The sequence below is a fragment of the Phyllostomus discolor genome, chromosome 9 (assembly GCF_004126475.2).
Source record: "Phyllostomus discolor isolate MPI-MPIP mPhyDis1 chromosome 9, mPhyDis1.pri.v3, whole genome shotgun sequence".
In the NCBI taxonomy this organism is placed as follows: Eukaryota; Metazoa; Chordata; class Mammalia; order Chiroptera; family Phyllostomidae; genus Phyllostomus; species Phyllostomus discolor.
This window is the reverse complement of record NC_040911.2, coordinates 41,333,134-41,345,839: the sequence shown is the minus strand read 5'-3', so window position 1 is coordinate 41,345,839 and position 12,706 is coordinate 41,333,134. Positions and strand designations below refer to the sequence as shown.

At 35.6% G+C, this 12,706-nt stretch overlaps 1 pseudogene; it reads right to left on the bottom strand.

Annotated features, from left to right (window-relative positions):
• Positions 1 to 1,250: 1,250 nt before the first annotated feature.
• On the bottom strand, positions 1,251 to 6,707 carry LOC114506004 (annotated as a pseudogene).
• Positions 6,708 to 12,706: the final 5,999 nt, after the last annotated feature.

Here is a 12,706-nt window from a genome sequence, read left to right as displayed (position 1 = left end):
TGCTGGTATCTGATTTCTGAGGATAAATTGGCTAGTATTCTTATTGAGGTTTCCCTCCTAGTGACAAATGGCTTTTTTCTTGCTGCTTTCAAGATTTTCTGTGTTTATCTTTTGACTTGTTGATTATAATGTGTCATGTGGATCTAGTTGAGTTTATGCTTCTTGGAGTTCTTTGACTCTGTTGGATGTGTAGATTAAGGCCTTTCATCAAATTGTTGAAGTGTTTGTCTATGATTCATTCAAATATTCTGTCTTCTCTATTCTCTCTCCTTTTCTTCTTGTATTTCCATTATGTGCATGTTGGTCAGTATTACAGTATCCCACAGGTTCCTTTGGCTCTGTTTATTTTTCTGAAAACTTTTTTTTTCTATGCTTCATACCAGATTATTTCACCTGATATCTTCAAGTCCATAGACTATCATTTGTGCCTACTAAAATCTGTTGTCGAAAACCTCTAGTGAGCTTTTCATTTCAATTAATGCACTTTTTGGATCCTGGATTTCTGTTTGATTTTTTTAAATTTCTATTTTATTATTGATATTTTCTATTTATTCATGTATTGTTCTGTTTTCTTTCAGTTCTTCATCCATGATTTGTTTTCTATAACAATCCTTCAACAAATAGCCAGGCCAGGCCATTTATAACTTTGCTTTAACTTTCACTTTCTGCTTGCACTAAGCTCACCAGCCAATCTGAGGTCAAAGATTAGTGTCATCTCAGCAATTTTCTGTGCCTGCACCCTGCCCTGGACAGAAGAATGGCTTTCTAAATTTCTTTGTGTACACAAGAGTTTTTCAATGCCTTAATTCTTCAAAGAATCTACCTCCAAGACTTTGAGTATCTCTTTTTTTTTTGCTTTAACAGGTGTTTTATTATTATTATTATTATTATTATTATTAATTAGTTACCCCAGTAGAAACAGTTTATCTATTTACTTTTGGTACTTCCATGGAATGACCTCTGCAGAATCACTTTTGTACCATGAGATCTAGTCAAATTGGGTGAAAAAGGAAATATTGTATTTTATTTTTTCCAGTTCCACTGTTTTTAATTCAGAAAATCAAGATGAACATATAAGCTTGTAAACACTGAAATACAGAAATACATAATTTACTACATAGAATTCTTACTACCAAACAACAGACATCTGCCAGAGGTCACACATGCTGTGGGGGTAGTGTATAAGAGAGGGACACTTTTGTAATTAGGTTGACAGTGAAGTGAAATGAAGGGTGGAAGTTTTTCCATGTAACCAGAGAACATGGACCCAATTGTATAGTCACTAGCAGACTCTGACTTGGGGAACAGTTATTTTGCACTCATATTTGGCTGTGGCTCTTCCTGCTGCTTTTCTTCTGTCTTTGGTTTTGGCTTCTTCTTCTGTTTGGAGAGGCAGTTCAAAGCAGACTCACTATTTCTTAGAAAAGACATGAATGCAGGCAGCTTGCCAGGCTGAGTTGGATACTTTGTTTTCTGGTCATCTTGAAACAATGGGAAAGTAAATGGCACAGCTTCTTCAGGATCTTCACATGCTTTTGTCTCTGATGCTCTTCTTGCTGGTCTGCTTTTCCTCCTTTATACATTTTTTCATGTATCTCAATTGCAAGGGCAGCTGCTGCCTGTTCAGTCCAAGAGTTGTGCAGACAAACTGGGAAGTTCCGATACTCAGTTTTCTTAATCTGTTGAGCTAACTATCCAGCTCCTTGACGGCATCCATGTACTTTGTCTACACAGGGTACAATGAAATGTCCTCATCTTTCTCAAGGGTTTTGTAAAACATCTTAAATGCTCCAGGTTTCTGAGCCTCTGCTTCTGGTGCATGTAAGCATGTAGGGTAAGTGGCATGATGTTTAAGACTTGGAGGACCCCAAGGAGGCATTTCATGAAGGATATACTGTTGGCAAACACTAAGGTGTGGCCTGGATGCTGCATCAGAAAGTGGTACAGGTATAAGTCATTCTCATCCTCACAAGAAATCTTGGTCTCTTCCAGTGTCTCCAATGGTGTTAGGCTTGCCCTCATGCCAATCTTCTGCAAGAGGACGTCAAATTCGGCAGTTTTGTTAGTTTTCTTTGTGTACCACTTATGAAGGATTCAATCACAGGCTTGAGGTACCAGAGTCATTGTGGCAGAAAAAAAAGGAAGTGCATTTGTCTCTTTGGGTTTTATTGGAAGTCACTGAGCATCTCTAGCAGGTGTGGGAGCTGAGCAAAGTGTACTTTCTCATCCACCTGGTCAGCCTCATTGATCACTAGGTACCTGAGCTGTTGAAGGTTGCTCAATGATTAACTAGCTCCCACAGGCACCCCAGAGTAGGAATCACAATCTCAGGCTGGCGGTTCAGCATCTTCTGCTATTTCTGCATCGACATTCCACCAAGCAAAATAGCAATTTTAATTCCTGTAATCTTGGCCACGTCATCAATGTGCTGTTTGACCTGGATAGCTAGTTCTCAACTGGGAGTCAGAACCAGTCCAAGTAGAGGACATTTTGGATGTAATTTATAGGTGACACTTTTATATCCAACTCTTACCATAGCTTTCCAGTCTGCTCTTCATCAAGCTTTTCCCCTTTGTCTACAGCTTCTTTGGGGATGGGCTTCTCCTTGATTAGGGAAGAAGGTCCTTCCCTAGCAGCAGCATCACAGAAGGGCAGTACCAGGGCACCAGGTCTGAGACAACAGCACCAGTCTTGGCTCTTGCCTTGCTAAAGTGGTGCTGTAGCCTTCATTCCAGCTTTACTGGGCAGTGCTTCACCCTAAATTCCAATTTCATCAGAAAACTCAGTTGCAGCCTTGCTTGGTGATCCAGTCTCAATACGTGGCACTGGTGTGTTACTTAGAGCTCAGATAGATAGACTTCTTCATCTCTACTGCAGCACCGAATGAATTGTTGGACTGGTAAAGGAGAGAGTTTTCCCACTTTCTTTCTCAGTAGCCCCAAAGATGTCCAGTTTGTCAAGGATGGCAAGTGCCAAGGTCAGAGCTTAAATTGGTATAAGTACAGAGCTTAAAAAACTGAGTGCATGGAAAATGGACTTGGGTATGAACAGATCCTTTCAGGCTGATGCATCTGCCTTCTGGTCATGCACTGCAGGGGCCAGGTCTTTGCTTTTCTTTTTTTTTTTTTTTCCATCTTTGGAGTAGTGCCCTTGGAAGGCTTCAATTTTTTCCCCCTTTCTTTTCTTCTTTTTTGAAGTAATCTGGGCTGGACTTCCTAATGCCATTTCCCCTTCCTCCGGATCAGGACAAACTGTGCCATCTCCCTGGGGCTCTGGCTCAGCATCTTTGACCTCAAACTCTCTATGAACTGGTTTCTTCAGTTCCCACATTTTTACTCTTCTTCAGCTTTATCTTGAGGAGCTACATTCTGTTCTTCCTCTCCTTCTTAAACAGCTTGGGACTATCTCTTCTTGGGCTGTTCCTTTGAGAAGAGACTGTAGGAAATCTTGGTAGGGGAGACCAACTGGTAATCTGTCCTTCCCTCAAAGCATACAGGTCATCAATCCATCCATCTGCAAATATATTATATTTGGTTAGTCTTTTCCTGCTTCCATTTTCCCACACCCTTAGGTCCCTTCATCTTAAATTTGCCATGGCTTGGTGAATTTGGCCTTGATTTTTGTATCTAACTTCATGGTTACATGTTAAAAGAATCACTCACACAACCAACAAATTGGTTAAAATTGACAAACACAGTAAGTACTTTGAGAACCAGTTCTGCTCTGCTCTCTCCAGGATTCCACACTGGGCCTGCAGGTTGCTTTCTTCAAGAATACCACCAAGCCAGACAGGGGATGGGACAAAGGCAAGTAAAAATGCAACACACTTCTTTTACCATTTGTAAGTTGTTTATTTCTTAATTCAACATTTACTTGTTTTCTTTTAAACCTTTGGCAATTTTCCAAGTAAAGTTAATTCTGATGATTTTTGCTCCTTTTCAACATTTCTGTGCAGGGGCTCACCATTTTCACTAACATCATTCCAGGAGCTTTTAAATTATTTAATTCAAAATGATCTACTGAACATATTCTCTGGCGATCATAACTACAAGTTTAAAAGTATTCCTATACTTTCTGCATTCCTTATAAGATGTACAATATTGTTGACCTTATGGCAGATTCTCAATAAAATACTGGGTAATCGATCAAACTCTTTATTGAATGTTTTTAGGATATAAACTTAGTAAGACAGGTGTATTGCTGTTTTTATTTTTTTATTTATTGTTTTCTAACTCTGCATGTAAGCCAGCAACCCCAGAAGCTGTCTTTTCTTTTTAATCATTAACCTAAACTTTTGAATAATTCCTATACATTACAGGTCAGCAAAATTATTTGAAAGTCAGATATCAAATATTTTATACTTTGTGAACCATACAATTATTGTGGCAATTACTCAACTTTGACATTATAGTGTGAGAGCAGTAAAAGAAAAAAGGCTAACCGAACGGGTATGGCCATATGCTAATACCTTAATTTATAAAGACAATTGAATGCTGCACACTACCTATAGTTTGATGACCCCTGCTATAGTTCGTAGATACTTATGGTCCTAGCTCAGTTGATGTTTCAGTGTTCACCCATTCTCAGCTATGGCAAGTTAAATTCTTTTAACACTATTTTTTTAACGATTATTTATTTTTAGAGAAAAGGAAAGAGAGGGGGAAAGGGAGGGAGAGAAATTGATAGGTTGCCTCTCACATACACCCCAACCAGGGACTGAGTCCACAACCCAGGCGTGTACCCTGAAAGGGAATCCAACCAGCAAACTTTCCCTTCCTGGACAACACCCAGCTGAGCCATTCCAGTCAGGGCTAAAAAAATATTTAAGTGGAAGAAAAAGATAAACTTGTATCAATTCTTCTTCTCTGTGTCTATTTAGTAACTCTAATGTCAGAGTTGCCTCCCATAACCTGTTTTTTTTTTCCCTAAATTTTGGAGTGAAGTAAGAGTAAGCCTTTCTAATTTTATTTAAAAACAAACTTCCTCTTAAAACTAAATCATATGATGATGTCTTTCATTTAAAGATATTTATCCTGAAAAAAATTTAAGTTGTACACACATGAAATTTGAGCCTAATTTATCTATGGATAAGCTATTTGCTCAGAAGTATTTAATGTCATAGAAAACATTTACACACTTCAAAATGCTCTATCTATACTTTTGTCTTTTTATTTATTGTTGTTCAGTTACAGCTGTTCTACCTTTTTGCCCATTGCTCATCCCTAACCCCAATCTCCCCCACTCCCACAGTCAATTCTCCCCATATTGTCCATGCCCATGAGACCTCTGTTTATGTACCTTGACTTTCTTCTTCCCCTTCTTTCCCCATCATCCCCCTTCCCCACCCTGGTCACTGCCAGTTTGTTCTTTATTTCTGTCTTTGGTTCTATTTTGCTCATTTGTTTGTTTTGTTGATAGGTTCTTCTTATAGGTGAGATCATGTGGTACTTGTCTTTCACCACTTGGCTTATTTCACTTAGCATAACGTTTTCCAGTTCTATCCATGCTGCCACAAAGGGTAAGAGCTCCTTCTTTCTTTCTGTTGCATAGAATTCCATTGTGTAAATATACCACATTTTAAAGCCCTTCAGCATTATATTTACATATACCATAATTTATGCTTATTATATTTTATCTGTTCTCACAGAATTTCAAAAATTGAGTACAATGAAACCATTAAATATATTTGACTTATATTATGTTCTTAAGTAACAAAATTGCATAACTGAATTCTTTAAGGAAGCTATGGAATGTGGAGGTTTTGAAATAAATACATTATAGAATACTAGAATTGAATGCAAACTCAAACTGATCTTTATACATTACATATCCACATATACCTATGATATCTACTCAGCTTCATAACTCATAGATTCTTAGAGGGCCAGTCACAGGACATTTACATAGAGATGTTCTACAGACAAATGTCAGAAATCTAAGTTCTTTTGTTATTATTCTTAGGAAAACAGAATGGTAGATTTTGTCTTAAAATAATTCAAAAGATAAGATATTGTTGATTCCATATGTCAAGTAACAAATTAGAAAAATAGACATTATATCTAAAGACACAGAATGAAATGTAAGATTAAAGCCTCTGGCAAGACTTCTTATTTTATTACAAAAAAACACCATTAAAACTGCGATTACATGTAACAGCTATTCTCTGTGGTGTGTCTGAAGTTGTGCATGGTGGAGAGTGTCATTACTGAACTACAAGTCTTTATTCTGTTTTCCATTTAATAGCACAGCCAGTAGCCTTCAGATCTCTAGATTCTCCCAACATCCCAATGTGAGATGTCTCACATCCCACTACAAAAAAATATAAATCAGATAAGGCAGGAAAAGAAATGTTTTCTGCAGCCTTAATTGGAAAAACTACAGATTTTGAAGAGAAATGAAGGTGGCTGTTTTCAACTGAATCAGCTTTCTGTTTTGGTCTCCATGATAACTTTTCCACTAGCCCTCCCCAAAGCAGGCTCTGCCAACTTGAAAATTTCCATACTCTGATATAACAATGAAAGTTTAGTTTCATACTATTATCTTCTTTAAAAGGAACACTAATTTACTTGTTGAATTTCATATTAAAGAATAAAAAACATATTTTGATTGTGTCACAGACTTAACACTCTTTGTTCTCATAAACTCTGAAAACTCCTTACCTGTCCTCCCTCTAGTATTTCCCATGCTCCTCCTACCCACTGCTCCATGATGGAGTACCTCTAGATCTGTGCCCATGAAGCAAAAACCTTAAACCTTTGGCATTTGCTGAACCACAATTCTCAAAATGCAATAGTGTTTTATTTATGCAAACTAATAGCTAATTAATTTGATAAAAAATAGTTGGTGTTTATGGATAACATTCAAAAGCGGTTTCAATTATGACCTTCTAAAAACAAATATTTTATTGTGGGTTACAAAATCACAATCCAAAAAACTGCATACAAAGGCAAAACCAATAAGCACTAAAGCAGATGACAGCTGACATTTTATTCAATAGTTCTCTTAGAGCACACTACTCAGATTTCTAAATCAGACATTTCAACGTATTATTAGTATACTACTAACATCTTGAAGTATTTTTCCCCTGCAGAAAATAAGTCCAATATTATATATTCAATTTAATCACTTACCAATTATGAAACTATTGAATTATAAATATTTGTTGGTAATGAGTACACAGGAAGAAGAAAAAGCATTCCAAACTGAAAAATATCATGAGCAAAAGGTATATATGTATGTATGTATGTGTGTATACATGTGTGCGTGTGTATATATATATATATGCTTCTTGAAAGACTATTCCGTGGCTTTCAAATTGACCCTAACAGTGGTGACTCAATCATTTCACTTTCTGTCCACACATACCAAAATATAACAATTCTATTATTTTCCTCTATTAACCACTTAATCAGATTATGTAATCTCAGTTTTTCTAAGTAGGAAAATCTAAAATAGCATGCAATTGACAGTATAATCATTGTTTTTAAAAACTAATCATTGGGAGAAAAACATCATTTTGGAACAGCACATATGACCTACAGATGGAGCTACAAGTTGAAAATGAGAATCAAAATACTGAGCTAATGGGCTGCCTCACACTGTTGCACAGAGTGCTCTCACTTTAGCACACAACCGAACAAGCTATAGTAGGGATTGGCGAGCTGCATCCCACAGACTGTTTTCATGTGTCCTATAAGTCAAGAATGGCTTTTAAATTTTTAAGAGTTATTTAAAAACACAGAGAAACATATGATCAGATGCTATGTGACCCTAAAAGCTTAAAATATATACTGTCTTACCCTTTACAGAAAAAGTCATTGACACAGTGAAAGAGACACAGTGAAAAGAGAGTTTGAAATGATAATTTGTTTGCATTAAATTCCTCCTTTTTTATAAACTATTAAAAAGCAATGGATGATAGTGCCTCTATAGCCTTATTCAATTTCCACTTTCTTCCCAGGAGAGTTACTTACCAATTTGGTACAAAAAAAAACTTTACTAATTATAACTAGTTTTGTAACATACAATTATGATGTGAGGAATGGGTATTATGAAGATTTTATTAAAGGATATTTTTTTTAAAAATTAAAACATGACTTGCATAACAATATCAAGCAAATTGTTTGCCAAAGACTTTATTCAACTTATTAACTAATGAAGGGTCTCATAAGATGTTAAAACCTGTTTAAAATATATTTCCATGACTAGATATATATTGGATACTTAATAAAGGAACTAGAGTTTAACTGAGAATAATATTGCTGAGTTAGATACAAAACTGGTTAATTTTGTACAGAAGAAATATGTTAACTTTTGGATTATCTTTTCTGAGAGAAAAATTATTTGCATGTCAACTGCACAAAAATCTTCAAATTAACATGTAACTTATTTTATTCTGGATCCTTTAATCAGGACTCTTAATAATCTCCCCTCTCCATGATCACAGGTCATCTGTCAAAAATTGTTCATAATTACAATAAAGACACTGGATTTATTATGTTTGGCCTAATTCTTTAGGGAGAGCAAGCATGTTAATTAATCATAATCACCTCCTTGAGTTTGCTCTTCAAATTCTATGGCCAAAACATTAACTTCTGTCTAGAAATTTTACTAAAAAATTTTGGATTACTCTTCTAAGATCCTCTGTTATTTTCTCTTCTATCTCAAGATTGAAAAACCAAGCATAGAATACTCTTCCCATCAGACATCATTGAAGTCCCTATACAGATTCACAAATCTTCCCTTAATGGCCACAGAATTTGCCATGGTTCCTTGCCTACAAGAAAGTGGCCCCATTACTATCTTTGAGACTCAGATCCTATAAGCTAGGTACAACCCCACCTTCTTCTAAAAAGACTTTTGAAGCCCCTTGACATATAATATTAACACTTTTCCTTAATACTGGGCTTGGCATATTTCATTGAATGAGAATCATTCTTAAATATGATCCTCTAGATATGACCTCAATTATACAATAAATTTTTCTAATTACATCCTAGTTAAAATGGGAAGAGGTTGTTATAGAACCAATGCAAATAATATATTACATAGAAATAAAGGAACTGGATCAAAATATTTGTTTCTAAATTCTGTGAGGAATGTCAATGCAAATTAGATACCAATAAAATTGTTTCCTTTTATTGTGTAAAAAAAGAATCCAGTTAATTAAACATTAGAGATAGCTTAACAAAAAACAGATGTCCCATTTATGTATGCATAACAATAAATCATTGAAGATAATCACACTATTTTTAACAAATAACCACAATAAAACTATTAGTCCATTCAGTTCAGTTTAAACAATTCTTATTCTTCTCCATCTTGAGTCAGAGGTCTTTCATTAAGCATGTCTGCTTCAGAAATGAAAGGAACCCAAGAATCCTAACTTGATCTACTAATAAAATCAGAAAGTTGTTTGAATGATGTCAGCTTGGAGACCAGTGCTCATGTATGTACAGCTTAGAATAGCTAGTACGTAAGGCTCTGAGATTGTTAAAGACAAAAAAATCTAGCTTATGGCAGAGCCCTCCACAAACATCAGAGGGAAGCATGTATCAATTTGAGAATGGAAATAAATAACTGTAGTTACTTTATTAAGTAAACAATTCAGAATAAAGGAAATTAAAATTCCTTCTTGGGATGCAGGATATGACTATTTCATAAGGGTTTGATCAACAGCTCTCCTTAGGGTAACAACTATAAACAACAAGGTCATTGCCAGATCTCTATGGCCTTTTCAAAAAACATACAATAACAAATATTTATATTAATAATATTTTATGTGGAGATAGGTTTAATTTGTAGCTGGCTTGGAAAAGATCTTCCTTTATCTCTTTTATTACTGAGGATGCCTGGATAGTCAGTGTTATGTTTTGTTAGTTGTTGTTTTTCTTCATTTGCAAGATAAGAGCAATGGAACTTCTGATACCCAACTTAAGGTTCCAAACTCCCCTGGCAACCTGAGTTAGTTACTGATGAGTTACAACTGGTCTAACCGGTTTGAAAAGCCTTGCTTAACTACTTAAAAAGTCACCTAAGAGCTTTTTCAGTGAAGTCTCCTGAAACCAAGTCTGCTCACACAACCCAATGTGGGAGGCAAGCCAGAGACTCACCTGGGCCCTGTGTGTTCAGAGAAGGGGCCCCTGGGGATGTGAGCTGCAGAATGTCTCTTGGCCCTCTCATACTTGACTACATTCTTTTTCTCTCACTGCATCGCTGCACCATACTCTTTGTTTTTAAATATAAGTCTCTTGACAGTGTACTTATGTATTTTCAAATATTCAAATTGAAGAAAATAATATTTTGTATAATATTTTATCTATACAATCTTACCTTACAGAAAGCTGATGAAGATCTCTTCTGAACCGACAACTTTTCACATACACATATTATAATAGTATTGAACTAATTATGAAATTTGGAACATACTCAGAATCCATATTATTTCTAACATGCTACTCTTAGCAAATAAAATCTATATGATTTTCCAGGAAACTTTTGAGAAATCTCAAAGATCTTTTCAGATGTAAACGACATTCTGAATATCTTTTTCTGACTTTAGGGACCAGTCTTGGAACTCAAAAGCATTATCAAATGAAACTTTGTTACTTAGTTGAAATAGAATCAGCATGGATTACCTAAAGTGTCATTTAAACATACAATATAGTAAATCATTATGTGATTATAATAAATATTAGCTCTTTCACAACCAAGAAAACATTTTTTAAAATAATCAAAACATTTCTAAGTCAATTTTATGCACAAAAAATTATTCTAGTGAGATCTGGATTGTTTGTTACTAAACCAAAGAAAATTCCCTTCCTTCATATCCTTTAAAATTTGGAACACATAGTTAGGTTTTGTCCTTACTAGGATCTTTCATAATCTAGAACAAATTGATGATTTAATTAGGATAAACTTACTCTCTGATTCCCTGAAATAAAAAATATCAGGAACCTACCTAAGAATATAGTGATAATGTTCTAGCAGTATTGATTTTGGACTCCAATATCCAGGCTAATAATAATTTAAAATAAAAGTAAAAAATATTTCACAAAAAACTAAGAGGATGGTAATCGAAAATTTTATATACAAGCATTTTATAAAACTCACAAAGCTCACAATTTTCTAGAGCCACACAAGTCACTTTATAAAAATGAACACATTTAACATGATCCAAAATATACTCATCTATAAAAAAGGAGCAAATATATATAAACCTATTACTATATTTAGTAATTTGTGTTTCTTCAGAAATATTAGTTAAAACTAAGTATTAAATGATTAGCCATTAATTCATTCAATTTAATATTATTACAAGATTTTAAGATATCTAGAGGTTTGGGAAATCATGTTCAAGGTGATACATAGAAACCATGATTACTTTGGTTTTAAAAAGTACTCAGAATTATCAACAACTCAATTTAGTTAGACATAAATGTTTTTTATAGTTTTATTTATTGTTTCCTTCTTTTTTATTTTTTAGTATTTTATTGTTCATGTTATTACAGCTGTCCCACTTTTTCCCTCTTCATCCCCCTCAACCCCAGCCCACACCCCAGTTCCATAGTCAGTCCCTAAACTGTTGTCCATGTCCATGGGTCTTTCATATACATTCTTTGACTGATCCCTTTGTTGTGGAAAATCCACCCACACTCGGGGAGATAATGAAGCACAAACTTTGTTACCCGGGGGCCCAGAGGGGATGGTTAACATCCAAATCCTCTGAGCACGGATCCTCACCCTCCCGGGGTTTAAATAGTCCCGGGCTTCCTACCTAGTGGCAAAGCAAGGTTACAGAAGCTGAATGCGGAAGTTAGGTCTAGCTACCTTATATGGGAAACAAAGAGAAAATGCAGGAGGAATTTGCAGAAGCTACAGAGCACAGGAGCTTATCATGGGAGTCAGTGTATGACCTTGAGTAACTGGCTGTTGCTTTGGTTATGACTGGTCAGCTTCTACAGTCCTGTGTGAAATTTTGCAAGTGTTACAGTTACAGAACATAAGAAACTTCTGGAGTTTTCTTTTCCTGCCACACCTTCACCTTCTTTCAATTAGTCTCCACCTTTCCCTTCCCCTCTTACAGCTGTCAGTCTATTCCATGATTCCACTTAAAAGTGAGATCATATGGTCTTTCACCAACTTGCTCATTCCACTTAGCATAACAGCCTCCAGTTCCACCCATGCTGTAGCAAAAGGTAGGAATTCCTTCTTTTTTATTTTTGTGTAGTATTTCACTGTGTAAATGTATCAGGTTTTTTACCCATTCATCTATTTATGGATACTTAGGCTGTTTCCAAATCTTCACTATTGTAACTAGTACTGCTATGAAAATGGGTGAGGGGGGGTGCATAAATTTCTTTGAATTAGTGTTTGGGATTCTTTGGATATATTTCCAGCAGTGGAATTACTGGGTCAAAAGGCAGTTAATTCCACAATACCTGAAAGCATGCTTAAGATAGAGGGCACAGTTATCTGGATGTCACCTCATCTGAGAAGTGACATACTACCACATCTAACATGAGTTAGGGGCCACTGAAACCAACATCGCACAATGTATGCAAGAACTATGAAGACCTGTGAATACCAGGAAGCAGGGGTGATTGAAGCCACTTGGGAGGCTAGGTACTGTGGAAGGAAAATATGTCATACTCCCTCATTAAGAGGTCAGGACTTCCTTTTCTAAAAAAAGATTTGTTTATAGGTC